Here is an 8,200-nt window from a genome sequence, read left to right on the forward strand (position 1 = left end):
CAGCCTCTAATCATATTTATATTTACGTTTTATTTTTTTAATGCTCTTGATACTTTTCCCAACATAATTGAATGCGCAGACTTCGGTGTTTAACCCACGCAGGATACGTTGCTAAAACTGGATATTTCATTTTTTTAATTTATTTTAGCCAATATAATCTAAATCACAATCTCCGAAAATCAATAACTCATTTTTAGGACACTCCAAGTGTATCACAGAGATCAGATGAGCCATCATTTACCGCGGCTGCAAGCTTATAATTGTATCAAAGTTTCGCCGTGAGAGCATTGGCCTTGGCAGTGTTTTCCACTCAGGTGCCAACGCCATCCCTTCTGCAAATCACTAGGAAATATGTTCTAATTCACACGTGTTTCCCATCCCTGCCATTGCCTGTCTGCCCAAATGTCTAAATCTAGATTATTTACAATGACACTTGCATGCACATTTTATTTGAGTGCCCAAGTTTGCCCTAGTTTGCTCGTCTATAGGGATGGGCGAATTTCTCCCACTTCGCTTCGCCGAAAAATTCACGAATTGCTCGCAAAATTCACAAAAAAGAAAAAATTTGCGAAACTGTGAAAAATTTGTGAAACGGGAATTTTGACGCCCGCATCAATTTTGATGCTGGCGTTTAAGTCAATGGGCGTCCAAATAGTGTTGATGCGTGACGGTTTTGACGCAAGTGACTTTTCCAATGTGCGTCCTAACTTTTTTGTCGCCGGCGATCTTTCACCAGCGAATTTCCACGCCGAAACGTGGAAATTCGAGGCGAATTCGCCTGGCGAATTTATTTGCCTATGACTACTCGTCTACACTAAGGGGGAAGGCTCTTAATGCAGAATGAACAATACATTGTATGGAAGCACATCTGCCAAAAAGTAATACCGGTATGGCACCTGTTATCCAGAATGCTCGGGACCTGGGGGTTTCCAGATAACTGATCTTTCTGTAATTTGGATCTCCATAGTCTACTAAAAAGAATTTAAATATTAATTAAACCCAATAGGCTGGTTTTGCTTTCAATAAGGATCCAGTTAGAATCAAGAACAAGTTACTGTTTTATTATTTCAGAGGAAAAGGAAATTGTTTTTATAAATTTAATTATTTGGATAAAATGTAGTCTATGAGAGTTGGCCTTCATGTCATTTGGAGGTTTCTGGATAACGGGTTTCTGGATCCCATACCTGTATTGCCCCCATTTGGAGGGCAGGCCCTGTCAGTTTGTATATTGTTTAAGACAGGTAGAACCAGGGAAAAAAACATCTTCATATGATTAATTAATTATTCTTATTGGTTCATAAATTAAATAATATACAGGTATGGGATGCATTACACAGAAAGCTCCGAATTATGGGAAGCCGTAGACTCCATTTTATCCAAATAATCCACATTTTTAAAAATTATTTCCTTTTTCTCTGTAATACAGGTATGGGACCTGTTATCTAGAATACTTGGGACCAGGGGTTTTCCGGATAACGCATCTTTCTGTAGCTTGGATCTTCATACCTTAAGGGCCAGGGCACACGCTGCTATTTCGGGAGATTAGTCGCCCAGCAACAAATCTCTTCTTCTTCGAGCGACTAATCTTTTCAAACTGCCTGCTGGCAAGAATGTGAATAGCCGGCGGGATTGCAGTCGGATCACTTTGGCTTTCTGAAGTCGCCGAAGTTACCTTATGAGGCAACTTCGGACGATCCTTCCGGCGATTTACATTCTAGCCGCAGGAAGGCAGTTCAGGGAGATTAGGCGCACGCAGAAGAAGCGATTTGTTGTTTGGCGACTAATCTCCTGAAATAGCAGCGTGTGCCCTTACCCTAAATCTACTAGAAAATCATGTAAACATTAAATAAACCCAGTTTATTCTCCGTAATAATAAAACAGTAGTTTGTACTTGATCCCAACTAACTTATCGAATTTGTGTAAACTTTTCCAAATTGTGAATATATTCACTCACTATTTGACTGGGAGGTTATTTAAAGGGGTGGTTCACCTTTCAGTTAATTTTTAGTATGTTATAGAATGTCCAATTCTAAGTAACTTTTCGATTGGCCTTTATTTTTTATAGTTTTTAAATGATTTCACTTTTTCTTCTTTCAGCTTTCAAATGGGGGTCACTGTCCCAGTCTAAAAAACAAATTCTCTATTAAGCTACACATGTATTGTTATTGCTACTTTTTATGATTCGTTTTTCTATTCAGACACTCTCCTATTCATATTCCTATTTCTTATTCATATCAGAGCATGGTTGCTAAGGTAATTTGGACCCTAGCAACAGAATTGCTGAAATTGCAAACTGGAGAGCTGCTGGATAAAAAGCTAAATAACTCTAAAACCACAAATAATAAAAAATGAAATCTAATTGCAAATCGTCTCAGAATATCACTCTCTACAACATACTAAAATGTAATTTAAAGGTGAACAACCCCTTTAAGAAAAAATTTGACCTGAAAATTCTAATCGTATTCAATTCGTACGAATCAAGTTTTTCACCCTGAATGTCATGAAGGTTATTAACATCTCCAAATGGCTCATTGACTTGTAGGTAGCAAGTATTTGAATTAGGACTGTTTCTATGGTCGAGAGTGATAAAACGTACATTTACATTCGAATAGGGGGATTAAAATTTAGCGGCATATTTATCAAGGGTCAAATTTCGAGTTTATGGGAGTTTATAAAAACACCCATATACTCAAAATTCAAAAACGACCAATCGAAATGTATTAAAAAAATAAAACATTTTAAATTCGGGTGAATAAGATCGACCTGCAAACGCAAATCGAATTCTAACGACTCCAACTTGATTGTAGGAGGTCACCCATAGGCTAAAACACCAATTCGGCAGGTTTTAGATGGCGAATAGTCGAATTTGAATTCTTAAAGGGATAATACATGATAAATTTCAACATTTCTAATTCTTTTTAAACTCAAATCGAATTTGAACTATTCCCAAGTCGAGATACACTAAAATAAACTCAGATTTCAAATTTAAAAATTCAACTTTTCAATTCGACCCTTGATAAATCTGCCCCTCAATGTGTGAATTGTGACACTCGAAAATTCTAATTAACTATTTGACCCTCGATAAATCTGCCCCTTTAAGTATGAAGATCCAAATTATGGAAAGATCCATCATCCAGAAAACACCAGGCCCCGAGCATTTTGTATAACAGGTCCCATAATTGTATCCAGTGTGTTAGAAATGAGAAGAGCCACAGATTCTCTTCATTTGCTGATGGAACCATGGTATTTGTCCATAGCCCTTCTGTATGGGGTCAAACCCATTGGTCTATGATTAAAGCATTAAACCCTGAACCTGGTCATGACATTTAACTTTAAACCAATAACAAAGCAGGTTATTGGGGACTACATATTCAAACCATATCTGCCCTCATACAGAAGCCGACCTCAAAGAGGAAAACAAGAACTACTAGAATATGAGACCTTTGGAGGCAACACAGAGACCCTGGGTATAATGAAGCTCTACCTGTCAAGAAGCAGAACAATAACTCACTCAGACACAACCAAAGCAGATGCTATGCTTTTCATGTAATCCCATTACATCTCTTTGAAGAGCTCCCTGCTATGGGAATTCTGCTGGAAATCTGTCAGTAGCCCATCCAGCTGTCTACGCGCAATCTTTCCCTTTTATCACGAAACAACAAATCGTTGACCTTTTACCGATGAGGGGAAACAAAATCAGACGTCAAAACCATCTAAAAAAAAAGGCACAGTGAAGGCGAGGCTCGCCGGGTTTGTTATGAAGAACTAAAGCAACAAAATTAGGAAAAAATGCTTTATTTTATTTGCCTTTCAAATATAGAAAACAAGAGGACTAAAACAGAAATATATTCTCTGTTTGAACCATTATAACTCTGCTTAGTGCACAGATTTTGTTTAAAGGAACAGTTCAGAGTAAAAATAAAAACTGGGTAAATAGATAGACTGTGCAAAATAAACAATGTTTCTAATATAGTTAGTTAGGCAAATATGTAAAGTATAAAGGCTGGAGTGACTGGATGTGTAACATAATAGCCAGAACACTACTTCCTGCTTTTCAGCTCTATAACTCTGAGTTAGTCAGTGACATGAAGGGGGGCCACATGGGACATAACTGTTCAGTGAGTTTGTAATTGATCCTCAGCATTCAGCTCAGATTCAAAAGCAACAATTATGATCCATGCAGGGTCGGACTGAGGGCCCAGGGGCCCACCTGGGCTACTGTCCAGGGCCCCCCTCTGGACCCCCCCAGCCACACCGCCTCCCCGCCATGCGCTTGTGCGCACTCTGCTTTTTTATCGGGCCACCACGCCGACGAGCGCGTGTGCTTTTGCACAGGCGCACACTGTGTTTTCTTTGTGCGGTAGAGGCAGGAAGGAGCCATAAAATGAAGGATCTGGGTGTGGAACTGGGCTGGCACGGCCCACAAGAACCAGGGCCCACCGGGTTTTTTTCCAGTGTCCCTTCGGCCCAGGCCAACCCTGGACCCATGTGCTCCCCCCTTAAGTCACTGATTGGTTACTGCCTGCCTGGTAACCAATCAGTGGAAACCAAGAGAGCTGCAAAGCAGGAAGTAGTGTTCTGGCTATTATGACATCCAGTCACTTCAGCCTTTATACATTACATATTTGGCTAACTAACTATATTAGAAACTTTTTTTATTTTGCACAGCCTATTAATTTACCCAGTTTTTATTTTTACACTGAATTGTTCCTTTATACAAAATCTGTACACAAAGCAGAGTTATAATGGTTCAAAAACAGAATATAATTCTGTTTTTCTGTCTTGCTTTCTATATGTTGTTTTCTATTTACCTAGTTTTTATTTTTATACTGAACAATTCCTTTAAAGGAGAAATAAACCCCCCAATAAGAAAAGCCCCTACCTACTACCCTAGGTAGTACCCCCTCCCTTCTTCCCCCCGAATGGTTTGTTACCCCTGAAAGTGCCCCTAAGGGGCCCATTTACTAAGGGTCGAAGTGAATTCGAAGTGAATTTTCGAATTCAAAAACTTCGAATTTCCAAGTAATTTTTGGGTACTTAGACCATCAAATAGGCCAAAATTCTATTTGAATTTGATAAAACTTTGAATATTCGACCATTCAAAAATCGAAGTACTGTCTCTTTAAAAAACTTTGCCACCTTAAACCTGCTGAATTGCTATGTTAGCTTATGGGGACCTCCTAGAACCTATAGCCAGTATTTGGCTAAGTTTTTAGAAGTGAAGGTTTTTTTGAAAATCGTTCGAATTCGATTGAAAACGGCTAAATCCTCTCAAAAAAAACTTTGACTATCGAATTTCTACAATTCGATGGTCGAATTTCGAAGTTTTAACAACTTTAGGGGCACATTTACTATGGTTCGAATATCGAGGGTTAATTAACCCTCGATATTCGACCGTCGAAGTAAAATCCTTTGACTTTGAATATCGCATTTCATTCGTTCGATCGATCATAGGAAAAATCCTTTGATCGAACGATTAAATCCTTCGAATCGAACAATTTGAAGGATTTTAATCCATCGATCGAATGATTTTCCTTCGATCCCAAATTGACAGGAAAGCCTATGGGGACCTTCCCCATAGGCTAACATTGATGTTCAGTAGGTTTTAGTTGGCGAAGTAGGGGGTCGAAGTTTTTTTTAAAGAGACAGTACTTCGACTAACGAATGGTCGAAACGATTTTTAGTTCGAATCGTTCGGTTCAAAGTTATTGTATTTTTTATTCTATTCATTCACTCGAGCTAAGTAAATGTGCCCCTTATTAAATGTGCCCCTGATAGTTTGCTCACGTGTCGGTGCAGAATAAGCGCAGTGGAGTTCATGGGCTCCATCATCCTGATTCTGGTCCTCTTCGCATCCTCTTCCTTCCCTTCGGCAAGGAAGAGGACCCGGAATTTTATTGCTACCAAGCAGAAGACTGCATGCACCTATACAAAGCTCACTTACAGAAAGTGCCACCCATCTTACAGAGAAAAAGGAAATCATTTTTAAAACATTGGATTATTTAGATAGAAAGGAGTATATGGGCGATGGCAATTCGGAACTTTCTGGATAAGGGGTTTTCTGATAACGGATCCTATACCTGTATAGAAATATACTTTTATGCTAGAAGTATACACAAACTTTAACATTTATTAGGCAGCTTTAGGATTCAGTGTTTTTTCAGTGATGCTCTATTTAATCCAATATTGTTTTTTCTACAGAGCTTTATAAACATGCCCCTAAGTTAAATCGTCAAACATGAACATGCGAAAATAAACCATGAAAGCCGCACAAATGAGAATCTCTATAAGAGAAATCACAAGGCAAGATATTTTTCCTAATGGTATGATAGAGATGAAAGCAGGAGAGAGAGGCTGCGTTGCCCTTCGGCAGGTGAGTGGCGCGGAGAGAGAATACTATTAACTTTCTCTTGAAATTGTTACGTTACATGGTTTAGGTATTCTGACAGCTGAAAGCCTTCCTGGGAGATGATTGGTTTGGGAGCATTGATTTAGCCTGTATCCCTTGGCAAGACATGAGAAAGGTTTCTGAACAAAGGCGCTCTTTCTGAACCTCCAGCTGGACCAGGAAAATAGGATTTTATATCAAAGACAAAGCAGATAAAAAAAATGCTTTACAAAGACAAATATTATTGCATGGCTTGTTTCCCCTTTACATAAACAAAATAAATAAGAATAAACACTTATACTCCGACACTCATATAATATACTGAGGATTTACAGCTTCGGCCATTGTTAAACTGCTCTAAAGTTTCTACTTTTAAGGACATGACCATCATTTACAGCTATGGGACCTATTATCCACAATGCTCAGGACCTCGGGGTTTTATTTACAGATAAAGGATCTTTCTGTAATTTGGATTTTCATACAATAAGTCTACATAACATTTATTTAAACATTAAGGGGCAGATTTAGCAAGGGTTGAATTTCGCAGTGGAAAATACTTCGAAATTCGACCATCGACTCGAATTGAATACTACGAAATTCGAGTCGAATTCGTAGGACTTTTTTGCATCGTACGATCGTACTCCGAACGCACTTCGGATCGTACGATTCGAACAATTGTATCGTACGATTTTCCTTCGAATACAAAAAACTTATGAATATGCTCTGGAAGGTCCCCATAGGCTAACATAGCACTTCAGCAGGTTTAAGTTGGCGAAGTATTGAAGTCGAAGTTTTTTTAAAGAGACAGTACTTCGATTATCGAATAGTCAAATGATTTTACTTTGAATCAAAGGTCAAAGTCGTAGTAGCCTATTCGATGGTCGAAGTATCCAAAAATTACTTTGAATTTCGAATTTTTTAACTTCGAAAATTCCCTCGATTTCACTTTGACCCTTGATAACCCTGCCCCTAAATGAACCAATACAATTGTTTTGCCTCTTATAAGGATTAGTTATATCCTAGTTGGGATCAAGTTCAATCTACTGTTTTATTACTACAGAGAAAAAGGAAATCAGTTTTAAAAATCTGAATTATTTTATTAAAATGGAGTTCACAGGAGATGGCCTTACTGTAATTTGGAGTTTTCTGGATAACGGGTTTCGAGATAACAGATCTCATACTTGTATTGCCATTTTTTTATAGTTTTATAGCAGCAATGATCCAGGACTTCAAACTTGTCACAGGGGGTCACCATCTTGGAAAGTGTCTGTGACACTCACATGCTCAGTGGGCTCTGATTGGCTGTTGAGAAGCTAAGCTTAGGGGTCGTCACTAATTATCCAGCAGAAAATGAGGTTGGTCGTAATGTAAGCTGATGCTACAGGTTTGCTGATTATTAAATTCTGATGCTAATTGCACTGGTTTCTGTGCTGCCATGTAGTAATTATCTGTATTAATTACTAATCAGCCTTATATTGTGACATTTCTATTCTATGTGTACTGTATATTGTGAGTGGGTCCCTAAGCTCAGTAAGTGACAGCAGCACAGAGCATGTGCAGTGAATCAGCAGAAAAGAAGATGGGGAGCTACTGGGGCATCTTTGGAGACACAGATCTTTACTGCTAAAGGGCTGTGCTTGCTCTGGGCTGGTACCAAATCCCAAAACATAATGTATAACATTTCTAGCTACTTCTTTAGTTTAACTTTCCTTGTCCTGTAAGCCGTAACTGATCTAAGTTGGGCATCCAAATGTCAGCTGGTTCCATTCCTGCACAATATGTTCTTATAATTAGCTCATTCTAGTTTCGCAC

The sequence above is a fragment of the Xenopus laevis genome, chromosome 6L (genome assembly GCF_017654675.1).
Source record: "Xenopus laevis strain J_2021 chromosome 6L, Xenopus_laevis_v10.1, whole genome shotgun sequence".
Lineage (NCBI taxonomy): Eukaryota > Metazoa > Chordata > Amphibia > Anura > Pipidae > Xenopus > Xenopus laevis.